Below are 25,143 nucleotides of genomic sequence, written 5' to 3'. Positions count from 1 at the left end.
ACTCTTGCATCTTTTCTGTCACAGACACTTACCAAATCCCCACGTACAGGCTTTTGCATTGCTTCTATCCAACAAGCAACATTCAAAGGCCAAACAAACAGAAACAGCTGGAGGCTACGGTGGATCTGCTCCTTTTCAAACTACCAGAAGGTATCACCTGCCTGTGACATGATGATATTGAACCTGAGCTCACCCACGGGATAAACAGCACAGTAACAGGCCAGTCCTGAAAACAAACTTCTGACTAGCCAAGCAGGGCATCAAATATTTATGCTTCCCCTTCCACAGCTACTGCAGTTGAAGACAAGAGTTTTAAAATCAATGCAAAATGCAGCGGTTTGTTCATTCTCTGGCTTGGTCAGTATATACGAACAGTGACACAAAGTCTTTCTTCAACTGAAGTGATCCCGTAATCATCTTCCTAAAAATCTAAAAATATTCTCCAAATGAAGAATATTCCCCAACTTTTCCTGAAGAGGCTCTGCTAAAGATCTTTTTGGGAAAATTGATTCTGGAAGACAAACATTTGAGTAAATCTGTGCTACAAAATATCCAGGTCTGTAGACCCTTGGATGGTGATATGAGCTAGCTATTGACTAAAATGTCAACAGGGCTTTGGTTTTATGGCAGCTATCAGCCTGATGCTCCCTGGAAATCAATATTTGCAATTTAAAATTTGTATTTGGTGGGTTATCAGTTGAAGTTTAATGTTTCTATTTCTTGTACTGTTTTTTGGGGGGGGGGAGGGATTTCTTTCCCCTCTGACCAGGATGATGATTACACAACACTATGTCAACATCTGCTCGCCACTGAGCCAGTGGAAGGGTGTAGATTCAAGAGTTCAGGTGTCTTGCACCCAAGACAGCAATAAACTGGTGTTTTCTTTTACTACACCAGTTTAGCACCACAGCACCTGTGAGATTCCTCCTTCTGGGTTTCAGGAGATCAAATCCCTATTCAGGACCCATAAGAAAATAAACACTTGTGTGTGGGACAGCAATTGAACCGGGACAGCAAAGCAATGTTCCCATTCCCAGCCCTTCCTGGACCTTCTCAGGGAAGTTACTGTGCTGTGGAGCAGATATGTTTCCCATCTGCCAAATGACAATCACAATACTTCCCCTATCCACAGTGAGACTTGGTGAGTGAATTCATTTAATCCCCTTGATTTCTCTCTCCTGACATTCACCATCATCCCTTTGCTACAAGACTCAACCCACTACTAATAAGTAAAAAAATACCAAGTTCTCTTTCACTGCCCACACAATTGTATTAGCCCCAAAAATACATCCAAGCCCCTTTCATACTCTCTAAATCTTCTCATCACTTCGATATCTTTTTACACAGTCTTTACTTGTGGTACTCTGGGTGGGGCAGGGAGGTCAATCCTGTTTGACCCAAGTGAAGTCTCCTGAGCACAACTTTGAAAGAGGGCTCCTCGCTTTTTAAGGGAGGATTAAAATCCATCAAGGAGGATGCATTACCACCTGACTCTGGTTTAGAAAGCCCACCATCAAATTTTATGTGAAGTGCAAAGACAGTCTGTGAACATTGCCTGGAGAAGGAGCCTATGAGAAGCACAATCATGTATTTTCTGCATCTCATCAACACGTACAGGAGAAATGGGGAACACGCTGTGGGGTAGTTTTAGGTGTCACTGGGGAACCTGAAGTCCCACTAATGAGAGCTGAAGACTGTTCACGTTAAAACAGCAACTGAGCAGGAATTTAAGAGCCCCTCATTCTGATTGGAGGGAAAAAAACAAAGAAAAAAACCCACTCTCATACATTTTCAGGGACCTATGGAGTCCATCACTTTTCTGTAAAGAGTTCACCTTCAACAACAAACTCAGAGAGGACAGGCTTATGAGTAGACCTGCCAGGTAGTTTACTCCTGTGAGAGACTAAAACTAAGGCACAGCATCCTTCTGAGATTTATACTGCTAAAATAAAAAACATCTAATTGAGCAACAAATGCCTTATTTGCTCTCATGCCTGAAGCTGACCAGAGCTGCTCTCATGAAGAGCTGCTGCTGCAGAAAATAGAAATTACTGAGGAAAAAATTACAACACACATGGGAAGACAATGCCAAGTAGCTGAGAGAAACGGGTAAATAAAGTCAATTATCAAAAGCAGTATGGAAAGACAAAAGCTTCCTTTTTTAACTCTGTTTTTGCATTAGTTTCATCTAGACATTTCATAGGTTGGCATTCAATGAAGTTAGACAATGTGCTTGGTGGTTTTCAGCAATTGGGCACTGATATTTATTTCAGAAATAAAAGGGCCTTGTAATTCATTTGTAAGGCTGTATGTGGTTAATCCTTGATGCCTTGTAAATGCTAATTATGAAAGAAGATGTTAAAGGGTTCCTTAGGAAATCGATACTTTATTATACAATAATTGCATCTGCAAGTTTAATGTTCTTCATAAGACTTCAAAAGAATGGAAGAGGTTGGGAGGTCAGACGATGCAAATGGTGGCTGCAAGGCCTGGAAAGTCATCAAGAATTTGAGGCCTAGCAAAAGGCCCAGATATCATTAAAATATTTCCAAAAATCCAACGCTTATTATGGAAAGCACACTGCCAGTGCATCTGTCTAGATGACACTTTGGCCCAACGTAAACTTGGGCACACTTATAATTGAAATGGTTGTTCCCTTAATCGTCCGAGAGCTTTGATTATCCCTTTTGCCTGAATGATTTGCTTCTCTCAGGGACAGCATTTCAGACCCTCCTCATCTTTCTCTGGCTCACTCCCCAGTTGTTCCAGCTTTTGACATAGGAGTCGGCAAGGAGCTACCGTTAGGGTTATAAGCCCTGGAGACAGAATATAGCTGAAAAAATCATTCTTCCAAGAATTTCTGGGTCACTGTCTAATTGATACTAGCATTAGCATGCTTCATATTCATGTTCCAACTCCATAGGCAGTACTTACTCTGCACCCAGCCATGTGGGACTGCTCTAGGCGGTGAGTGGGAACCCAAAACAACACTAGTGTATCAGCCTAAGAATGCACTAGCCCTGAGAGTTTTACAATAGCAAAACAGAGAAAAACAGTCCACTGCGGTCATCAGTGCAGCAGTACAGCCTCTGTTTTTTATTACACACTTTTAAAAAGAAATATTCCATGTTACTTACAGCTTATTAATTTGCAAAGAAACCACAAGTTATTTCCTTACATCATGATGGGTTTTTAATTTTTTTTTAATTCTTACAGGCTATAAAAATCCAGGCACTTCAAAGGAAACGAGTTGAAGACTCAGTATGCTATAAAAGGAGTCCAGACCACGTTCACAAATAAGATATCTTTTGCTAACAGCAAAGTATTTCACAGGTTGTATTGTAGCTTACACTTTGTTGAGGAAATGAATGAGAAGGGAGTAGTGATTCATAAAACAATCTGTACATTTAACGCAGGATAAAATAAGATAGTATTGCACAGCTTTCTTGGAGAGCCAAAAGGCGGTGCCTTGTGATCAGCAAGCTAGTCAAATAAAAACACAGTAGGAGGGGGTGTTACGCTGAATTGCTGCAACCACTCCTAATGATTCATCTTTTTCTCCAGTAACTCACCCAGTTAGCACATCCAAAATGCAGTTTAAAAATGTAGTGCACATCTCCCCAGAAGTGATAAAAAGGACAATGTGTGCCTATGTTCATAGGTGCAGTGTGCATGCAGTACTTCAATGTGAAAGGATGTTCACTTCTGTGCTGCTGTACGAATTTCTGTTTGGCTGCTTACAGACAGGTCAGAGGCAACCTAGGGTTGGAGTACATGATCTTTAGAGGTCCCTTCCTTTATGATTCTATGAAACTGCCTCAAGATATCAGCTATACGCAGGATTTTCATTTTTTTCAGGAGAAAGTTTGGTCTTTGCTGAGCACAGCAAACTCAACAAATTCCCAAAAGCAGGAATCCTAGCACACTGAAATATCCTCTCTTCCCCTTTTACCCAGCAATACATTTTCCTGTCACTTGCCCACAATCAGCAAGATGTAACAGACATTCATTTACAAAGGAGTGACACATCACTGCTTGACACCCATAAGCAAAACATGCAAAGAAGTAATCTCATGTGTACTGGAGAACTAGCAATGCCAGAAAAGATCTTTTTTCTGGCATGTCAAACATGACCTCACTCAAAACTGAAGAGCTCTACCTAAATGCTCCATAAACCCTCCTCTTCGCTGTACAGCCTGCCTCTATAGAAGATGCTCTGCTCAGCACTTTGTAACCTGCAGTTGTAGTCAACACAAGGAACAGAAATGAACCTGCCAACTCTATTCCCAAACTTTCCTAAGGATACTACAGACACCTAGGATATACTTTTTAAAGACAGCTCAGTGGCGAGATAGAAACCAAGCTAAGTACCCTGGCTGGCTGAGTCCTGCTGAAAACCCAGCCAGCAGTGCTGCTGTGGAGTGCTTTGAAAATCTTGCTCTTTTTTTTTAACCATATTGAAAGTATAATTCTGAAAGTGAGCTATAAGCAGACAGCTTCTCCATATTTGAACACAAGATAAACAGCACTTTAGCACCTCGGGTGGTGCATCCACCAGTCTTACACTGCATCTTCTCGGCTGTCTGGAAGCCTGACAATACAACCCAGGCTTGTCAATCCCTGCCACACACAGAACTCTCCTGCTGAAAAAGCCTGTTAGCCGAGATGACTCAAAACTTACGATCAAAAATGTGTCCTTCTGACAACAAACATCTGTATTTCAGTCAAACACTGAACACTGTGCATACACTTACTGGAGAGAAGAATCCTGCCTTCAGTTACTGAATAGCAGGAGCTTACCTTTCAGCTAGTCTGTAACATGTAACCAGCATCCCTGCCTTGAGAAAAAAATGGCAAGGTAAACACCTGAGTGGGTTTTTCTATTCTTCTGCACAGTGAAAAACACAAGGGGATCTTATCATCCAGACAAAGCGTGGAAGGAAATGAGATTAGCTTTATAAATACAGTGTCCAGCAGGAATAGTTAATTAGGCATATTACTTCCTCCTTAACCAAAACACTAGGTCAATTTGAGACCGTGGAACAGCTAAAGGCACTTCAAGGGTGTAGGCAAAACAGATTTGGAACTCAGGTGTTCCTTTTTAACAGCAAGATCAAGGTGGAAAGGAGATGACAGTGCTGCTGGAAGGGCTACCCATGCCCTACCAACACCAGCCATGTCATCACAAGCAACTTATTGAATAATGGAGCCTCTACAGATGCAGCTTAAAAGATGCAACTCAACAAGCCCAGTGACCATCATACAGATCAATTCTCACAATAGTGTTACTTCCCAAAGTCTCTTCACCATTTCAGGATGCCGTCTCCAACTATATTTCTCAAATACATACATTTTCATTTCCTCAGACACTGACATGTTTTCAGTCCCTCTCATGTTGGTGGTGAAGCATCATCAGATGAAAGCATAATCTTGGGCATGTTTTGGTTCCACCAAAGCTGCTGTGAGGACATTTTCCTTTAACTGCACCTACTAGGCACAGCAGTCTGGCAGAGGGGGATGCTACAACCAACTGGAGAAAGGAACAGAGCTAAAGAGGGACTGTCCTCAGTACTGTTTGATTTGGACATTATATAGGATTTCATCCTAACATTCCCAGGCAGGGAATTCAGGGAATAATTCCCCTAAGATAAGAGAATAAGAATTCCATGGACAGAGAACTATACTGTTCCTTGAGCTCTTACCAGAAGTATTGTCCAAGAGAATCAACTCAATAAGCTGTCTCCAGGGAAGTTTTCTACATAGTACTGGGTAGCTAAAACATGCTTAAAGAAGCCTAAGAGGAAAATTTCAGTGGGTTTTCTATGGTTTCCCACAACATCTGATGTTGTCACACTGGGACGATCTTCCAGGAACTGACTATGCCACCTCAAGGTCTACTTTGAAGTGGAAAAGGAGCACAAGAGCTGCTCTCACTAGAACAGTTTCTAGTCAGTACTCATATGAATGAGTTACAATTTGCCCAGGAGAAACAGATGCTCCACATGAGACCTAATTGGAATGGAGATTAGAAGAGAAGGTTTGCTACACTGAGAATGAACACTTCTGCTACTGACATGCGAAGACATACATCTCAGTGAGAAAATACATAACCATCATCCTTAGCAGGGTCAGATGGCTTTATCCCAAAACCAGGAAAGTTAAGAGGGGGGACAGTAAATAATTGCTTTTTAAGGAGATGACACATCCATGCACACAGATTCCCAGACAGACTGCCTTGAGTGTTAAAAATAATCCTTTGGATTCCTTAAAAGTTCAAACAGTACCTTACTAAACACATCATTTAAACAAGGAACCAAAGCAATGCTTTTTCCTACCTTCCTGTGGAGTTTCTGAGTCTTTGGGGTTCATACTTCCAAGCTCTTTCCAAAGCCTTGGGACCTCATGATTTAATGAAAGATAAGACTGTCACATAACATCTTGGCTTTAGAAGCTTGAGTTTTAACAAAACACAACTATTGCCATTCTAACAATACACTTGTAATAGTTACCCCCTCTCAAATTTGGTACAAACACCACGTGTTGAGTGATTAGCAGATACCTCAGACATTAAATTGGGCAGCATTCCTTTGCTATGAAGTCTCTTCCAGGGCACTTGAATAAGAACAGACCATCAGCTTCAACTTATAATCGGCTGGTTTCTGTCGGGTTTTGTCACAGTTTTATCACTGGTGCTGTCACCTCAGATTTGGCTGAAATTATAGATTTTTGTCAAACAAGTGTTCCCAGCATGTTTAGAAGAGCCAACACATTCCTCTTACTTTAAAGCAAAAATTCTAGAGGAAAAAGTTGGTTTGGAACTAAGAGAAATCTCTGCAGTGGTTTCAGCTGAAGCACTGGAGAACTTGGAAGTTGAATTGATTATAGAGAAAAAGCAAAACCCACTTCAACACCGTGTTGAAAAGTAAACACCAGGGGGGTGGGGGGGGAAGAAAAGAGCAAAGGAAAAAATTAACAGCATTCTAATTTTTCCCTGTTGTCTCAATTTAAAGATTTTAATAAATACCATATTTTTAAAGATTCACTTTTTTCTCCCCACCAGTTTCTAAGTTTTAAGTCTTCAGAAAGTTTTCTGCCATACTACAGAGCTGTTCTTTGTGCTAAAGTAGTAGTTGACCAATATCAAGCCCTGATGTAATTTTTTTTAAGTAGACTTAAAAGTATCATTATCCTCATTCCATAGGTGAGGAAATAGCTTATGTAAATTGCTGAAGGTCACTAACCAGTCAACAGTGCCGGCTCAAGGCTCCCTCTCCTCTCCACCACAATTTAAGGGAACAGGAATTAAAGAAAATCCACAAATGAAAAATATTGTTTTTCCTTTTAAGTCCTGTACTTAATTCCTGACCCAGAGACCACCAATTCTGTGCTCTGAAACACTTGAGAAAGGAGAGAGATTTCCAATGTGAATCAGCTAACAGGAGCTCGTTTCAGTAAATAAGTGAACAAACACTTTGTTTTAGTGGGGCATGTGTCAAGCCATAAACATCCAGACAGTCCCCGTGCATCTTTGCTGAACAGAAATTTCTTGTCACCAGGTTTCCTCTACCCCTTATTTTTTTGGCAAGGTTGCAAAAAATCTGACTGAGGGAATGCTCTGCTCCATGTGTTGACCAGAGTTAAAAGGGATCTCACACCCTGGGGAATCTTCTGTCACATCACACCCATTTATCTTCAGGATTAACATAACAGACAACATTAAATTCATGGGGATTTGACACACATCTACTTTGCAGACTCTATATCTTTCCCTCTCATCAGCTTTCTAGCCCAAGCAATGAAAGACAAGAGTGAGAGGTAATAAGAAGTTTGCTGCTGCCACTGATGCCACCATCCCCTATGTGAATATTGTGTTCCTCCAACAGCTTGGGCTTCCTTGCCAATTAATTATTCTTCATTCTTCAAAGAAATTAGCCTTTTGCTCCCCTCCCTCTGGCCTTTCAAACCAGAATGTCCCCTGACCCTTTCTAACAGCATTTGGAGAAGCTCACAGTATTTACACTCAGCTCACTGCCATGAGGAGGTCATGCTGGCTTATATATCTACCTAGCATACCACACCTCCTCTATGCAAAGCAAGCAATGGAACTCAGACAGGTTCAACTGGCTCTTAAAGACAAAGGATTTCCAGCAAAAAGTCTGTTTTTCCCTTAAGCATCGAACATTTTAACCTGCCAGCCAGATCTCAGGCAGAATCTTCACAAATAGAGTTTTACATGCCATCAGGTGTTGACTGCTCATCAGAACTAAAAACCCCCTCAAAAACACAACTAGCAAGAGTCAGCTTAACATTCATAGGACACTGTTGCTGGTGGTCCTAACGTGACAAAAGTGTTTCATACATCCCAAAGAAGAATGCTGGAAACTCAGGTTAGCAAATTTCACAAAGATAAAACTAACCAAATCTTGCAAAACTTTTACAGCTTTTTTCTAGGCAAAACCCTATTGCCTTCAGCAGAATATAGGGATGCTCCAAGTACAAAATGACTCTAAGATTTCATGCATTTTAACTCAAGCATATGCTCCCCATATTTTGCAGTCTTGTTCTCTACATAAACCGTGTCAGTGTTTCCTGCATTAATCTCTGCAGGTTTTATGTTAGCAAGCTTCTTCCAATTTCATTGCATTCTGCCTAGGGTTTTTATCTCTAACATAATCAGGTTACACCCAAAAAGGTCATTCAATCCACAGCCAACATTGCTGCAAAGAGAGGAAGTGACACTCCCACAGGCTACACTGCAGCCAGGACTCAAGGGAAGGCAGCAGTGTCCATGATCTCTTCACTGGGAACACCCTCAGGAAAACACATGGCACCTTACTTGGAAAAGAGGGTACTGGTGGCTCACATCAAGATGTGTTTTGTAACTTATACATGGTGACATAGCCACTTCAGGAAATAGATTTGGGTTCCCCAGTCCAAGAAAGACATGGACATACTGGACGGAGTCCAGCGAAGAGTCACTAAAATGATTGAGGAACTGAAGCATCTGTCATATGTGAAGAGGCTGAGGAAGTTTGGGTTGCTCAGCCTGGAACAGGCTCTTATCCATGTGTATAAATATGAGATGGGGACTGTGGGGGGAGTAAAGACGGAGCCAGGCTCTTCTCAGAGGTGCCCAATTACAGGACAAAAGGAATGGGCACGATCTGCAATACAGAAAACTCCATTAAAACTTAGGAAAAGCATTAGTACTGTGATAGTGGTTAAACAGCAAAACAGGTTGCCCAGAAATCTGTGTTATTTCCATCCTTGGAGATATTAAAAAAACATTGTACATGGTCCTGATCAACCTGCTCTAGCTGACCTTGCTTTGAGTAGGGTTGGTTGGACTAGACAATCTCCAGAGACTCCTTCTTACCTCAACCACTCCGCAATTCTGACTTTTTAACCTTTTAAAAATGAAATAAGTAACTACCAGCAATCCATCCTGACTGTTAACACATACAGAGTACAAGTGTTGTTTATTCAGATCAAGAAACTCCTTTCAGCCACCTCACTAAAACCCCTCGGTTGATTCATGAAAATCTATCCCTTATCAGCAACTAGGGATGGAGACTTGGCCTCTCCTGCCCTACACAACTTGCCTAGGACCAAAGCAAACTGTCTCTTTCCATAGGAAAGCCACAACATATGGCCCTTGACATCAGGGCTGAGAGGTGGAAACTGTGACTCGAGTAGAGAGCATACAAAAGAGACATCAAGAGTTCAATGAGTAACAGGAAGGCTAGAAAACAGTGGCCTGAAATCCAGTGTCACCCTGTGCTCTGAATGCCATCTAGCCCATCCTGAAGTCTGGACTACTCACATGTCCAATGCTTTAACACTCCAGTATCTAAATTAAACACAGCAAAACTGGTCTATCATTTTGTCAAAATGTGGAAACACCTTGAAATGAAATTCCTTCCATGAAGATTTTTTTTTAGAGATTTCCTTTCCCCTCAAAATTGAGCCTAAAAAAGTCTCATCTAAGAAGCAAAGCTATCCTGTTTTCCCTTTTTTCCCTCCCCAAATATGGCTGAATTTGAAGTGCTGGCAAAACCAGGTTATAGTATAATCCAACAAGGCAACTAGGAATTTAAAGTGCACAGGCCTTGCCCTGATGAAGGTAATTACTAGGTCAGCCCAAGAAAAACTGATGAATGTAACGTAACACTCCCAAACAGATCAACGGTCTTCATATAAATTTTGGTCCTGGCTCCTATAAAACCATTAGCATTCCCTAGTATTGTAATTTACAGCCTGATGATGCACTGAATCATATTTTAATTTATCTGGAAGATATAAACAAACATTCTTGGGTGGAAATTAATAGCTGATCTTTGGCTACCTCTTGTGGTATAAAAATCCAAAGAGAGGAATTACAACTAAAAAAAACCAAACCATAAAAGAAAATCATTGCGCAACTGATGAGCTTGTCAAATACTTCTAAGGAAAAAAAAACAGTTCCCAGCTTTTCATATGCAAGGAGCCCAGAAGATCTCGCTGTGAAAATACATGCTAGGACATAAGCAGGGTGAATATTTCTGTAAGGATGTGCTATGGATGGCATCTGTTTTCAAGAATAGTTCAAAAGGAGTGCAAAGAAGTTGTGTATTTTTATGCTGGTAATCTCTCATATCTGTAGACTCTTCTGAAAGAAAAAACACAGTTACATCCCTTAGACTTTTATCAATTTTGTGTGGACCCCAAATAAAAAATACTTGCCTATGCAACTGAAGAAAAGCAAGACATGAATTCTGTAAAAGCGTTCCTTCTGTTTTTAAAGACAGCAGAGGGAAACAAAAGATAAAAAGTTAAAATGACCCAGGAGACTTTTTTTCCTTGTCTTTTAGGACACTTCATAAAGAAGTAGCATCAGAAAATAGCCTGCCTTAATATACAAGAAAGCAGAAGGCAAAGAACTATAAATAAAAGCCTCATCTCTTCAATTTTCCTAATGTTCACTGTTCTGCAAAACATTTCATGCTATTGTATAACTTCATACTCAGAAAGAAATCTGTGAAGCATTGCTATTCACATCACCTTAGGAGAAAAAAAGCAGGGACCTGACATGAGCCTCTGCTATGCAAGAGCTCTCCCACATGAAAATCAGACTCAACAGCTACAAGTAACTTCAAGTATAGTAAAGGTACAAGATATACAGTTATGGAGAGGAGAATCATAAATGCAGTTGGCATGCTGAGAGAACATCTGTACACTTATTTTACCACAGTTCATCAACTGTTTATTTCAGCAAGTACCATACACAAAGCAGAAATGTGAAGAGTGTGAATATGAAACAGAATTTGCTCAGATATAAAGAATCAGATGGTAGATCCATGGTCTGAGTTAAGAAAAGCAAGAGATTCTCAAAATGAGACACAAAGTCTACCTAGCCTTCAATTGGAGTAAATCAGTGTGGTCCCAACAAGGCTCACTGCTCTTGTTAGTTCTGGCCTATGCGGCATCACATTAACCAAGTCAGACATTTCAGTTACATAGTTTCTTTTCTGCACAATCAACTCAACACTAGGGAGAGACTTCTTTTTGCTGAGAATTTAGCATTCCCTTGCACTCGGGAGTCATCTGTATCACCAAAGACACAGCTTATAGGAATAGCATCCTATCAAAACCAGGGATAACACTGGAAATCCAGTTTTACCTGTAAGACTAAACCTATGTTAGTCCAAAATCTTCTCTTGCTGTAAACCCTGAGCATCACAGACCTTTGAACAAGTTAGAGCACAAGTCCTATGACGAGTGGCTGAGGGAGTTGGGATTGTTTAGTCTGGAGAAAAGAAGGCTGGGGGGAGACATGATCACTCTCTGCAGCTACCTGACAGGAGACTACGGCAAGGTGGGGGTCGGTCAGTTCTCCCAAGTAACAAGCAATGAGAATAAGAGAAAAATGGCCTCAAGTTGCATCAAGGGAGGTTTAGAATTAGATGTTTAGAAAAATTTCTTCACTGAAAGGGTTGTCAAGCATTGGAAGAAACTGCCCAGGGAAGTGGTTGAGTCACCATCCCCAAAAGCATTTAAAAGACATGTAGAGGTTGTGTTTAGGGACATGGTTTAATGGTGGGCTTGGCAGTGTTGGGTTAATGGTTGGACTCGATGATCTTAAAGGTCTTTTCCAACCTAAATGATTTGAGCTTATCCAACGCTAAGCACATGGTCGGAGAAAGAGCTGTGTCACATAAATACATATTGATATAGAAAAGCAACTAAGACAGAACACAGGAAACAAGTGAAAACAAGAGGAAATAGCTCAGATAAAAGCACCAGAGAGAAAACAGAGCAACATTCAGCAGCCCTCACACCAGGGGCAGGAGAGTGCATCATAAAACTAATTCCACATACAAGTTTATTTTGTGGCCAGTGCCAATTTTTTCTGTAACCAAGATTACAAGTGATTTACTTTCACCCTATGTCCTACACATCGTGCCACAAAGTCAATTCAAATACATGTCTTTCTATGACATTCCTCAGTAACTCTTTAGAAAAGACTGGAAAGTATCCAGCTGTGTATGAAGAGAAACAAACAACAGCATTAACTGCATCATGCCAGAGCCCAAGAACAGCAGCTGTGAAAGTCACTGGCAGAACAGCTGTGAAAGGAGAAATGTAGTAGGAGATACACACTGCAAACACAATGGCAAACAAAATTGAATAGTGTGATGGAAGGTAAGGAAGTGGAAGGAGATGACACCCGGATGACCAAGAGTAGGCAGTGAAGGAGATCTCTGCGTGAGACCTTTCAAGAAAATAAAGTGAAAAAGAGGGAGTTCTTGTAAGGAAGAGTAGACCAGAAGACTGGGAAAATGTAACTATCTTAAAGCTTTCCTTTTTACATCAGCGTCCTGCAGAAAAAGGCACGATCTCTCCTGTGCGCTAATCTCTCGCTGGCCAGCGTTCACATTCATATAGGTACAGATAGAGAAATAAGATTTCATCACCAACTCAAAAAGCCATTATAAAATTTGCTGAGGAAATTGCAAACCCAAAATGGAAGCCAGCTGAGACCACAGCCTGCAAGGTCATGTATCATTAGCGCCAAGTGAACCAAGTCCAAATGTCCAGCTTACTGTTCAGGAGGAAACAAAAGCACTACTATATATGTGGGCAAAGTATCATCTTTTTCTAATCAAACCTTTCTTAGGTCTGAGTTCAGAAAAGCATTCAAGCATGTGCTTAAGACTTTTTTTTTTTTCCTCAGAAAACTACTCAAAACACACATTTACCTGTAAGCACTTGCTAACGGCTGTGAGTAACAGTGAAAACACAGCTAATCCTCTGAGAAAGGGTGTTAAAAAAACCCCTTAAGATGTGGTAAGATGTGATTGTCTAATGCATTGCCATATCTGTCTGTTAGGAATACTATGGGATAAACAATGAATAATACAAGGCTGCTCACAGAGTAAGATGGCCACAGACATTAGACACAGTATCTTAGTTGCCAAAAATAAATAATCAGCATATTCTTGGGTTTATTTATGGTATTGCCACAGACCCAGGAAAAAACTAATTAGTGTGGCTCCAGGTTTGAGCCCATTCTCAACTTTCAAAAGAGATCTTTTGCAAGAGTCTGAAATGAAAGTTATGACCCCATTTAGTGCCATTCACTAATGGCAGTAAACATGACACAGTTTTCACACCACAGCTCAGCCCTGATGCCTGCTTGCAGTACATTAATAATCCTGTCATTGCTGTCAAGGGGACGCAACACTTGCTGTTCTGATGACGCTCCGTCCCTGTCTCCATGCAAATAATTTGTCTTTCATCACCAGCACAATTGTTTTCCAGCATTTCTGTTTGACTCGGTGACTTTCAATCTCTGGTCTAATATTCCATTCGTCCTTATCAAAAAACCCCACAAATCTGAATAACAAGCTAGAAAGTTGCTGGCTAACAAATCTGAGAGATTGCAAAGGCAAACTGACACTAATTTTATCATGTGATTAATACAAGTTGACTTACATCTTGAGGAGGCTACGTTACCTCCCTGGGAAATCCCCTTCTGCACCAGTTATTCTTAGGTGTTATTTCGATTAATTATGCTCTCGCTCCATTAGAAAACTGATGGCCAACTTTGCATCTGTCTCTTTGCTTTGTATCTTACAAAGACAGTGGCTATAAAAAATTCATAGGGAATGAATGAATAGATGGTCAGTGTGTCCAAGGTGGTGCAGTAGCTCAGGTTTGCTATCCTGGGAGTATGTGCTGTGTATAAAAATGAAGGTCATAGAGGCAGCAATTGATACAGTACCTAATCTTCCCAGGTAGAAGTGCAGTTTTTCACCCACAAAGCTGCATCTGCAGTTTAACACAGTAGAATTATTAACAATTCAATGAAAAAAAAACCCAGATGCATCCTCAGTTTTATGAATGCAAATAGCCCTATTGGAGCCAAGGGGAATACTCACATGTGTTTAAGTTAGATACATGCATAAGCAAAGGCAGGATCAGAGCCCCAGCTATAAATATTTATGTCTGCAGTAGGATATGGCCTCAAAAATGCATTCACAAAACAGACTATAATGCAAGACCCTGACAATACAGGTTACTCCATAGAATTTCAATGGGAGGCTCTCCTTTCTCAGGTCCCTTTGAAAACCCCAGCTTCTATTATTTTAATAAAGTCACCACTGTCATTTCGGCAACCTTGGCCAACAGGCACCAAAAAGAAGTCAAAAGTAAGAAAATTTGGGGAAAAAAATTGTTACCACCGATGTAAAAATCTTTTCAGATTATGTTTTAGCTTAATTATTCACTATTAAAAACAGCACTAAAAAAGATCTGACTTCAGAGCCCTCACATACATCTTCAACCAAGATGAGCACAGATCAGGCAAACTCCCACCTCTCTCTTCCTTAGAGATTTAAAATTAGATTTGGGTGACTAATGCAGATAAAAATATTCATTTGCTTCAGCCATACAATCTGGTTTCCTGGCACAAATGTTTGCAGAAAACAAATGTCAAAGCAAATGCTGTTATTTACTTTGGAAGAATATTTCTATACATCCAATCACAGAACAGAAACATCAGCAGGTGACTTACGCTGCCAGTCAGAAGTAATATCACTCAGATTTGAAACAGTCAATTCACAGAGGAAGAACATTTGGGAAAAATTTTATCAGATCCATTTGAACTCAGAATACATAAAATAGAAACCAGAAAAGTACTTACTGAAGGAAAGAAAAGATGGAGTTAGTCAAAACAAATACAGTGCTCTGAACCCAAGCTGATAAAAGGCTTTTTTTCTCAAGTTCAAAGGATTCTGGATCAGGCCTCCCCAGCTCAGTTTGGTTTTAAAGGCTCACATGAACTTGAGGACATCATCCTGCAAGCAAATCTCAGGCACTTGGACTGTTACAGCAAGTCCTGTAGAGCATCAAATACAGCTTGTAATTAAAATAATTTACATGCTGCTAGCAAGTCAGCTAAAGCAAGCACATCAGGTTCCCAGCATGGATTTCAATTTGCTTCAAAATTACTCAAGGATGGGAGCTCATATTTTTCAACATCATCCTAGTTAGCCCAGGAAAAATGCAAGACCCAAGTGACAGCTATTTGATTGGTAGAAGGTGGGAGTGACTATTACTTGGTAGGTATTTATCTTTCCTCTCTGCCTGGATTCATCATGAAAGCAAACATCCATGCTGTGCGTATGCTACTGACAAACACATCATCCACTGCAAAAGAGATAGGCTGAGTTGTCCTTCCTGTGTGGAAGTATGCATGATGCCCCACAAGCAGATCTTAATTTACAGTGGGATCTGACCTAGTAGGAGACAACCCTGACATATGGATCCTGTCCTTAATTCCCCTTGCACTCCTCAAGCAATCCAGTCCTGAATGGAATTGTACTCTGCTGGCTTCTTTCATCACCTTCATGCTGTTTCCTCATAAGCTGTGCTTGCTTGCCCAGCCTTAAAATCCAGTTGGTTGTCTTCCCTAGAATGAGCCACCTAAGTGAATCTTTTGCCTATTGAAATTCTGAGATGAACTCCAGTGGATCCTGAAGAGAGCACCTACTCCTTACAGGACTGCTTTTATCCCCACAAGTGACAGTGGAGATGGAGCTGTGTGAAGATCAACCAGCATGTCAGAAGTCCCATTTCTCCCTGTATGGGCCTAAGTACTTTGGAGAATATTGGCTGCTGATGAAAAAGATGCCACAGAATACCTTTAGTATGACTTTAGCATATTCTAAGAGCCACATATATTACCTACAAAATTTCCCCTTCGCATATCTGGCTCAAGTGGTTATAAACCATCTTCAGTTATCTAAAACAATGTTAGGATTCTTGTTTTAAGGACAGATGGAGAAAATTTCGTTTTCTTTTCTGTGTAATTGCTGAAATAGCTGCAAGAATTTGGGGTTTGTCCACTGTGAAAATCAGTATTTTAAGCCCAAATAAACAATTTCACTACAAAACTCATCCTTGCTAACGTTACAGTGCAAGTGGGAGAATGTTCGGAGTGACTCCTATCCACACAACCCATCTACCTTAAGCCCCCAAAAGACAAGTGCTGGCAGGTTTAACTGCAAACATTGAAAGACTTACTCTAACCAGAAGCACAGCCACCAGAGGTAATTGTGCCCACAACAGTCAACAGATTGGAGCACTTCTGCTGGTATGTCAGCCTCCAGCACAAAACCTGGAGTCTCCTCTTACATGGACAGTTAAATTTTAGTACTGAAAACCAACACTGACTGGCAGAGACCAAAATTCTAGCTTCCTAGATATTTTGGAGCCTCTGCTCTTCAACATTTCGAAACAGGCCATACAAGCCTGATGGATCTGATAGCTGTGATGGATCATTCCTTTGTTTTTCACAGCAGTAACATAAAGGTTTGTATTCAATATTTTGCCACAGAGCGGATGGTATACTGAGTTTCCTTTCTGCTGCATTAGTTCTCTAGCTGACAAATCATTTAATTATTGCATTTCTGAGAAAACAACTGTTTATGTGCTGTCTAGAACAGAAGAGTAGTGCCTAAAACAATACTAATTCTTAGGATGGCATCTGAAACCAGCAGATCAGGAGTGAAAGTTATTAGCATTGATTCAAGGCAGACTTTAGCTGGAATAACGTGTGTTCTTGATCTCCTTGGATTGTATAGTCAGGAGGGAGATATCTGGCTAGATGGGATTTTGCACATCTGTCAGCTACATCAGAGATCCAAATGCAAAAGCCAGCATGTAAGAACATTATGTGGATTTGTGACCCTCTCATGAGGATTTGGGGTCCATAAACCAATGAATGGATTACAAAGAAATATAGTTATAGTATTTTCATCTGTGACAGATACTGCTGCAGCTCCAGAGTGGCTCACAATATTTAAAGGAAAACCATATCCACTCTCCACACACAGGCCCTGTGAAAAAGCAAAGGGCAAGCACTGCTAAGAATGAAGAAACTGGATAATATATGTTTGAATTTGTTTAGCATCTGACATGAAAACTCCAGATTTCTATGGTCAGAACCAGCACAGTATGCAAGTTCTTTCCTCTTTCATATTTGTTCTGTATATGAATCTACGTAGAAGAGACATTGGTTATATACCCCAAACCACATGTTAGACACATAGAAAGAAGTTCACCAGATGGGCTAGAGTTCCTATTAATCTAGAATCAGATGACATTTAATAAGCAAACTACATGACCCTGTTCATGGACATTTCCTAGCAATCCATTCCATACCTCCTAAACTCTACTTCAAATATCCGAGCATGAGAACTGATGAGCTTCAGATCTATTCGGATGCTTTCAGGGAAACTCAGAAAATACCAGGAGCAGATGAAACTGAATCATCAGACACGTTACAAACATTTCAAAATGCCCACCCCCAAATTCAGTGACTTTGCTACTTTTAGCTAGAGGAAAGCTAAATTAAAGATTCTAAGGGAACTTAAAATATCAAAGAGCGCTCAAACTACAAAAGAACACGTGTGAAACATTCCAGTTCTGACTGAAAAGAGATAACAAAAAGCTAAATCTGGTACAAAGAGGTGAGATGACAGAATTCCCCAGTTCATGGGGACCTGTGCATTTATGGCTATCTTCTCTTAGGAAGTCCAGCCCCAAATCCCACCAGGCTCTGCACACCATATCTTGCTTTCAGTGCACTTTGGAGAGTGAGCTGCTAAACGTCATATCTTCTCTCGGTTTCTCTGTGGCAATACTTAATTCATTTCTCCATAAACATATTGGAAAGTCACATTCTACTCATTGATCATTTCTCTTTTCTTTGCAAAGTCTATGTGTTTTACAGTCACAAAGGTCCTATTCTGCTGGGGTTGCACACTTTGGAGCCCTTTCCTCACACTGACTTCTCTTTCAAGCCTAATGGCACACACAGGCTCCTAATGGAGCACAAGGCATCCCTAACAAATGGCAGTTCACTGGAGACCTCTGAGGGGTTTACTCACAGTTTTTGACTGTGTTGTCAAACACATCACTGTACACATACTTTACCCTAGGAAAGCAACACATGAACTTACTTATTTAGCCACACAACGTAAAAATCTTTGCTTGACCCACTGTACTATCCTGTGTACATCCTCAGTCAGAGGGTTCTTTGTTTCTGTGGTCTCGGGGGGCAGCATCATCAGAAGGGGTCCTATTTGTTTCTTTCACACCTTATTTAGAAAGACGGTCATTTTAATTTCAAGCTGGGATTGACATTATTTTCACCATGACAAGGCATCATCTGTTGTTTTTTTTCCTGAGTTCACCTGTTTATATTTAATAAAAATGCTCCTTTGTAACTCATGATGGGCTAGAGAATTCCCAAATCGTTCAAAATACTTTAAAGTTCTTTTGGGACATAGCCAGATACTTAATATTGTATTACATTTTATAGTTGTCACTTAATCAAGCTATTTAATATTATAGTACATTTTAAAACTGTCACTTAATCACATTTTCTTGACCCTTTTATGTGAATTAAAGATCACTGTAGATAAAAAATGGCATGCTTTAGTTTAAATAGATTCAGTATGTCCAGTTTGACAGTTACTTCTGAGACATTAAAAGAATTTTCTGTGATTAATGTGACCCCCACACGTTACACAGTATAATGTTCCATTTCTTCAACCATTAGAGGAAACAGCATTAGACAGAAGGAGCCCAAACTTATCCAACTGCACGTAAAGCTAAGAAAACCTAAAGATAATGTACGGCTATGCATGGTGTACAATGAGACTTGAGTTAAACCAATTAAGTCTTTACTGTTTCCTTACAACTCAAATCTGAGAAAAAGAAGTTGAGTAATAACTCAGTAGCCCTACATTCCACAACAAAAGAAAGCATCTTACTGCAGCTTGCTCAGAAAGGAAGAAATGCACTTTATGCCATGACAGGTGAGCAGGACTATCTGTGCTTAGTATAAATGATTGATAGACATGCATTCTAATTTTGGAAGAAATCTTACATACGCATTTACTCACAAGAGCAAAAAAGTACATAAGACATGTCCATCTTCAGAACCATTTATAATGGCAATCATCATCATTTTATGTGGTTGATCCAGACCTGCATCATTGAAAGATTTTATGCTTTTAAGTCATACATAGTAAATTACCTTCTCTTACAGGCATGTTTAAAATTACTGTCTTTTTCTGTAACTTTAGATTCTATTTATTTAATTGAATTCTAATCATTCTTCTTTTGTATCTTAATCTTCAATTAGACGTACCGTATTTGTTAACAGCTGTGACTACGTGCTGCCCATTCTTAGGGCATTCTGTGTGCTTTTCTTGATAGTTTAACTGGAACAAATACTCTTTTTAATCCACTAAGTAGGACATAGTACAATAACATTGATCTTTCATTTGACAGCAAATTTGTTTGATAACAGAGCAGGATTTAGTGCAACCAAATCAGCAACAGTAATTCATTCTGGCTAGTCAATTAAAAATAGTGTGCATACAGTACCTCTGCAAACAACACACAGTGGACTAAAATAATCAAGACATGAAAAGCGCCTGCCCAGAAACTGGGACGTTGATGGAGGAGAAGAATAGTTCAAAATTATTTACAAGAGCTGCCAATGGAATGTATATGGGTGTAAAAGTGCGTGTCTTAAAAACTGTGGGCACACTGGGAAAAAAAAGTCAATTAATGGGTCTACTCAATAGAACTGTTGCCTCCCATTCTTTTACTCCAGAAGGATATTTTGTTAACCTAAAGTTTGCACATAGGTCATACTTTGCCTTCTCCTGGAAGAAGTCAGTTTTGCAAACTACCAGCACTTTGGGAAAAAAGAAACCTATCCCTTCATCCAAGAGCAGGCAGTATCTCAACCAGTTCCACCTGCCCCTTCCTCCCAGATGTGGTGGCACTGGCACAGTATCAGATAGCAGCAAAGCCTCAACATGGTGGACTACAGCTTACTTATCCTTCTACTCCTACAATAATGAATACAGCATCTAAAAAGTAAGTTACAATCACGAAGAACAGCAGAAAACTAGACTCACGCTTTCCCCTCTATCCAAAAGAAATGATAGCTATCTAGAGTCATTGGAGAGCTCAGTGAACACAAGCTGCAGAACCTCCAAATTAACACACTCTGTTGCTGTAGCACAGATGTCACAGGTATTATCTCACTGGAGCCATTCAGTGCTTGAACACAAGCACAGCAGTGAGGAGGACAGGTATTGTTACTACCAGTAGGTAAATAGATAGTCTCCTTTTCCTTTCATCCATTCTTTCCCTTGCTGTTTATCATCAGCATTCTTGGACCTTTTCTTCAACTAGATTGTAAGCTCCCTGGGACATAAACCAGGTCATTACTGTGTCTTCAAAAAGGGATCATCGCAAGGGGCCAAAACTGTGTCAATGCTGCTTGGAGCCTTTGGCACAGTATTACTAAATTGCCCTTCAACTGCAACCCAAAATTATAGGCATGCTGCGTGCAGTATTTTGTAAGCCATTGTTTTGCAACGTGGAAATATGCAAGTGAACATGATACTTGAACAACATAATTCATTTTCCATTCATGAGCCACAATGGGTATCTCATGGCACTGTTTGTTCAGTTTCAAATGTGAACTTGCATACAAAGTCAAGCAAACGAGCTTTCCTTCACGTTGTTTTATTAAGCCCTTGGACTACACTCTAAGCCCTAGAAGAAAGAATTACAATTGCTGTTGTGTCACAAAAGCAGTGAAATTCCCAAAGTACTGAAGAACTCAGCCCTAGACTACAGAAATTACTGTAAGCTCCCTGTACGACCTCCTGCTATGTCCTCTGCTGCTTTTCTTATCAATCACTCCTCATGCCAGCACTGCATTTGTGTGCAAAAAGGAAACTTAGATTTTACAGTCACATCTTGTAACAACCCTCAACTTTTGGAGAATATCCTTAGTGACCTTATTGGTCTGAAAAGTTTAAAGTCAGCTTTGTTTTAATTTCTCTTTAGCTTTTCACTCAAATATCCCATGTATGACATTATGATAATTCTATTGGCTTTATACTTGCCAACTCGTCTCCTATTCTTTTGTTCTTGGGCTAATCTTTCCTTTTGTATTAATGAAGTCCTTTGAAGTATCTCTTCAAATCTTCAACTAGATTCCTTTGTGACTTCTTCTACCCCCTAAACCTAACAGAGTCTTTTTATCAGAAAAATTATTAATACTTACCCCCCTTCTGGCATTGTACCATCAGCTCTAAAACATTCTATTACTATTTCTGATCTTAAGCTTATTTCTCCTGACCCAGGAATTCTGGCAAATTACCGACCTATAGCCAAGCTTTTATAAGGAAGGTCTTGCATCAAGTGGTAGCCTTTCAAGTGCTTAACCACCTAGTAATAATCTTTATGACAAACGGCCACCTGGTTTGCAGTTATGCCTAGCCTGCTATGCAGAGTGCTAAGAGAGTGTCCCTTAAAGTGGTCAATGACTTTTTATAAAACCCTACCTTGAGTATCATGTCAGCTCTTAACCACCTCGCTATTAGCACCCCAGTAGACACCGTAGATCACGGTAACCCTTTCTGACCATATGCCGAGTTATAAAACACAGGGTGCTTCGTTCAATCTAAAGACATCAACTTGTCATTCTGCAACATTACTCATCTACATTGAGTAACATGCATCATTTTGTGATCAATGTAGAGCCCACTGCTCCTGAACATTACTGCAGCTAATCATTAAGACAAATTTAATTGTTAAATTTCACCCGCTTTATGCAAAGACCTAATTCCTATACCTCCATTTGGCTTCTTGCGGTGAATGAGATTTTTTTCTCTCTTTCTGCTCCTTTATCACATTGCCCTAGGTGCAATGCAGTGGTTTAAAATTCTGCTTTTAGCTATAGTAAGTGTTCATGAGCAGCAATTTTCCAGATTTCTTTTTTAGGTCATCTCCTTCAATTGAGTGCATGCCTAAAAGTACTGTAAACTGAAACTCAAGACTATGAACCATGAAGCAACATGAAGCACAATGTTCCTTAACAGGTTCTTTCCTGGTCACCAAGCTGACTAAAAATTCCACAGGCAAACGTCTTTTCATGTCTCAACTACAATCCACTGCTTTTAAAAATTGCCTCATCATGACTAGAGATTTTGTCATGACTTTCATCAGAAAAACAAATCCAGAAACAAACACAGATGACAAGGTCTGTGACAGATGCCTTTGATGCAATGATCCTCACTATACAGATAAAGAACCACAGTCAAGAGTGGTGACTGTTTTGTGACAAATGTCGTTTTGCTGAAATGGGAGTATTGAGGGAGGAGGCTGCTGATGAAACTTGTTCTCTTAATTAGAAAATTTTCAGCTGCTCCACAGACATTGAAATCCTGATTTTCTCTAATCTGGCCTCCAATTATCAATATGAAATGTTATTAAAAATATAGAACCACCAAGCTTATAAAATGACTTTTTAATGTTCAGTTATAGTTATCTCCATTGGGGCTATTTGCAATATCTTATGTGCTTAATCTGAAAGATGAGACAAACATCATGCATGAAGGACAAATGGATGGCAAATGCTCCGTTCAAATAATCCTCTTTGCTTGTATGCCCACAAGCACAAGACCCTATGCTTATCCTCTGCATCCTCTAACACAACAACTCCACAAACAGTAAGTCTTTCTGCTCTCAAATTAACTCCTACCCTGATCTCACAAAAGAATAATTTAAAAGGCAATGTGTAGACTTTTCTAGGCTTATGCAAAGAGACTCGGGCAGAACCAGGAACCGAACACAGGAATCTGTTGGCTTCAATAAAACCACCCTGAGTCTGCTGAAAGCTTCCAAGGGGTGATGAAACTTCTAGGTCAGGTTACTGGCCATTCCATTCCTTTACTCCCTGGTCACTGACACGCATTACAGGTGATAGTTTCATTTGCACACTGAATAAGATTCTGAAAGTGCTCTCTTGAAGCTGGTGGAGGCTTCACACAATACAGACACGTGCAATTTTGACACTCCGAAGACGAGCTTTGAACATTAAGTGCTCAAGCCAATGGACTCCAACCAAAATCAACATTTGCTCCTGGAAAAAAGCTATTCACAGCTGATTTGCCTCAAACCTTGTACACAGTTAATGTTGATGAGGGAGGGGAGTAAGCTGAATATTAAAAACTGTTGCCTCAAGAATAATATCATGTACAGATTTAATCATAATAAAAAATGATCTGCAAGTAATTGTAGTCATTACTACATCTGCTCAGAGCTGTGGGTAATCATTATGTATGAGTAAATTACATCAAATTCAGTATCATGGGCCTGATCCTAAGAATTTCTTGAGTAAACTTACCTCATATTAATAATCTCCCCGAGTGCAATGAGTCTTATTTGCTTCTATGGGTATGTTTCCTACATGAGGGGTCTTTCAACCCTTCCTCACTTTACCTTTAAATATTAATCAAAGCATAAATATAAAAACTTAAGAAGGTACAAAAAAGAAGGTGAAACAGTTTCTGAACAGTGAGAAATTAATTTGTTTCAGGTTGCTCTTCTGTCTGTAAAAGCACTGAAGGAGCAGAGAGAAAGATGTCTCACAGTGTGGAGCTTGAGTAATGGAAAAGGCAAAGCCTCCCAGGATAAAAAGTTAAGCTCAAACTCCTTCCTTTTCTCACAAAATCCCAGGCATTAGCATGGTACTGGAGACACAGGTGTAATTTATAGCACAGAGAGGGAAAGTCAAACCCTGACTCATGAAGATAAGAAAAACCTGTTTACAAAAGCTGCTGAAGGGCAGAGCTGGAGCCAAACTTAAACTAGATCAATAGCCAGATGAATTATTAGTAAAAGAAATAAATTATTGGTGAAATTTCTTCTTTGTCATCTGTGCCAAATGCTAGAGACTGCATTTTAGCATAACATTGTGAAAATCTATCCCAGAGCCAAACAGAAAGTTTTTACTCCAATAGACTTATGCTGACCTCTTGAAATGAGGAGTAAGAATCGAGGTCCCAAATGTGCCCTCTGTGCAGAGGGCAAGTTTTACTCTTTTTCCAGACAAGGGTCCAAGGCAAGGATCATGCTCTTCCAAAGATGCAGCAAAGAAATGAAACTAGCTCTGAATTCTTCCTTGTATGCCATTGGTGAGGTCACAAGAAAATACAATACAATGTGAGTTTAGGTGACATTTTTAAAGTCTTTTTCATGGTGGATATTCCACCAAAAAGAGCCTCAAGGGCAGCTGGAACAAGAAAAATCTGTAATAGTTTGCCTCTGTGCAGCTGGACTGTCAGAGAGCAAAGATGGAGCCCTGGGCTTGTGGCAGAGGCACAGCACGGACGTGAGGACATACTTGTGCAGTGGGAGAGCTGCCAATGTCACGCTGTGCAGGGAAAACTCCTCAGATTTACCTCCTTCTGTCTCCATTCATGGGAAGCATACCACAGGAATGATGGCTTGGACTTCACTAGCTAGTTCTGTATTTCCATCTCCTGCCCAGAGACAGTGATGTCTCTGGATGGGACGTTCACAGATGTTTCAGTGGAAATAGAGGAGTTTTAAAAAGAGGCAAATTAGATGTGGGTGCATGCATATGTGAAGATAATACACATATATATGTATATACACACACACACTCCCCCCCACACACATACAAATCTCCCCATCACCCACATCCATTACGAACACAGGTAATTGAATGCAGTAACACAAATGATCATTCTTTCC

This window comes from Colius striatus, chromosome 2 (assembly GCF_028858725.1).
Source record: "Colius striatus isolate bColStr4 chromosome 2, bColStr4.1.hap1, whole genome shotgun sequence".
NCBI lineage: Eukaryota > Metazoa > Chordata > Aves > Coliiformes > Coliidae > Colius > Colius striatus.
This window is presented reverse-complemented; position numbering follows the sequence as displayed.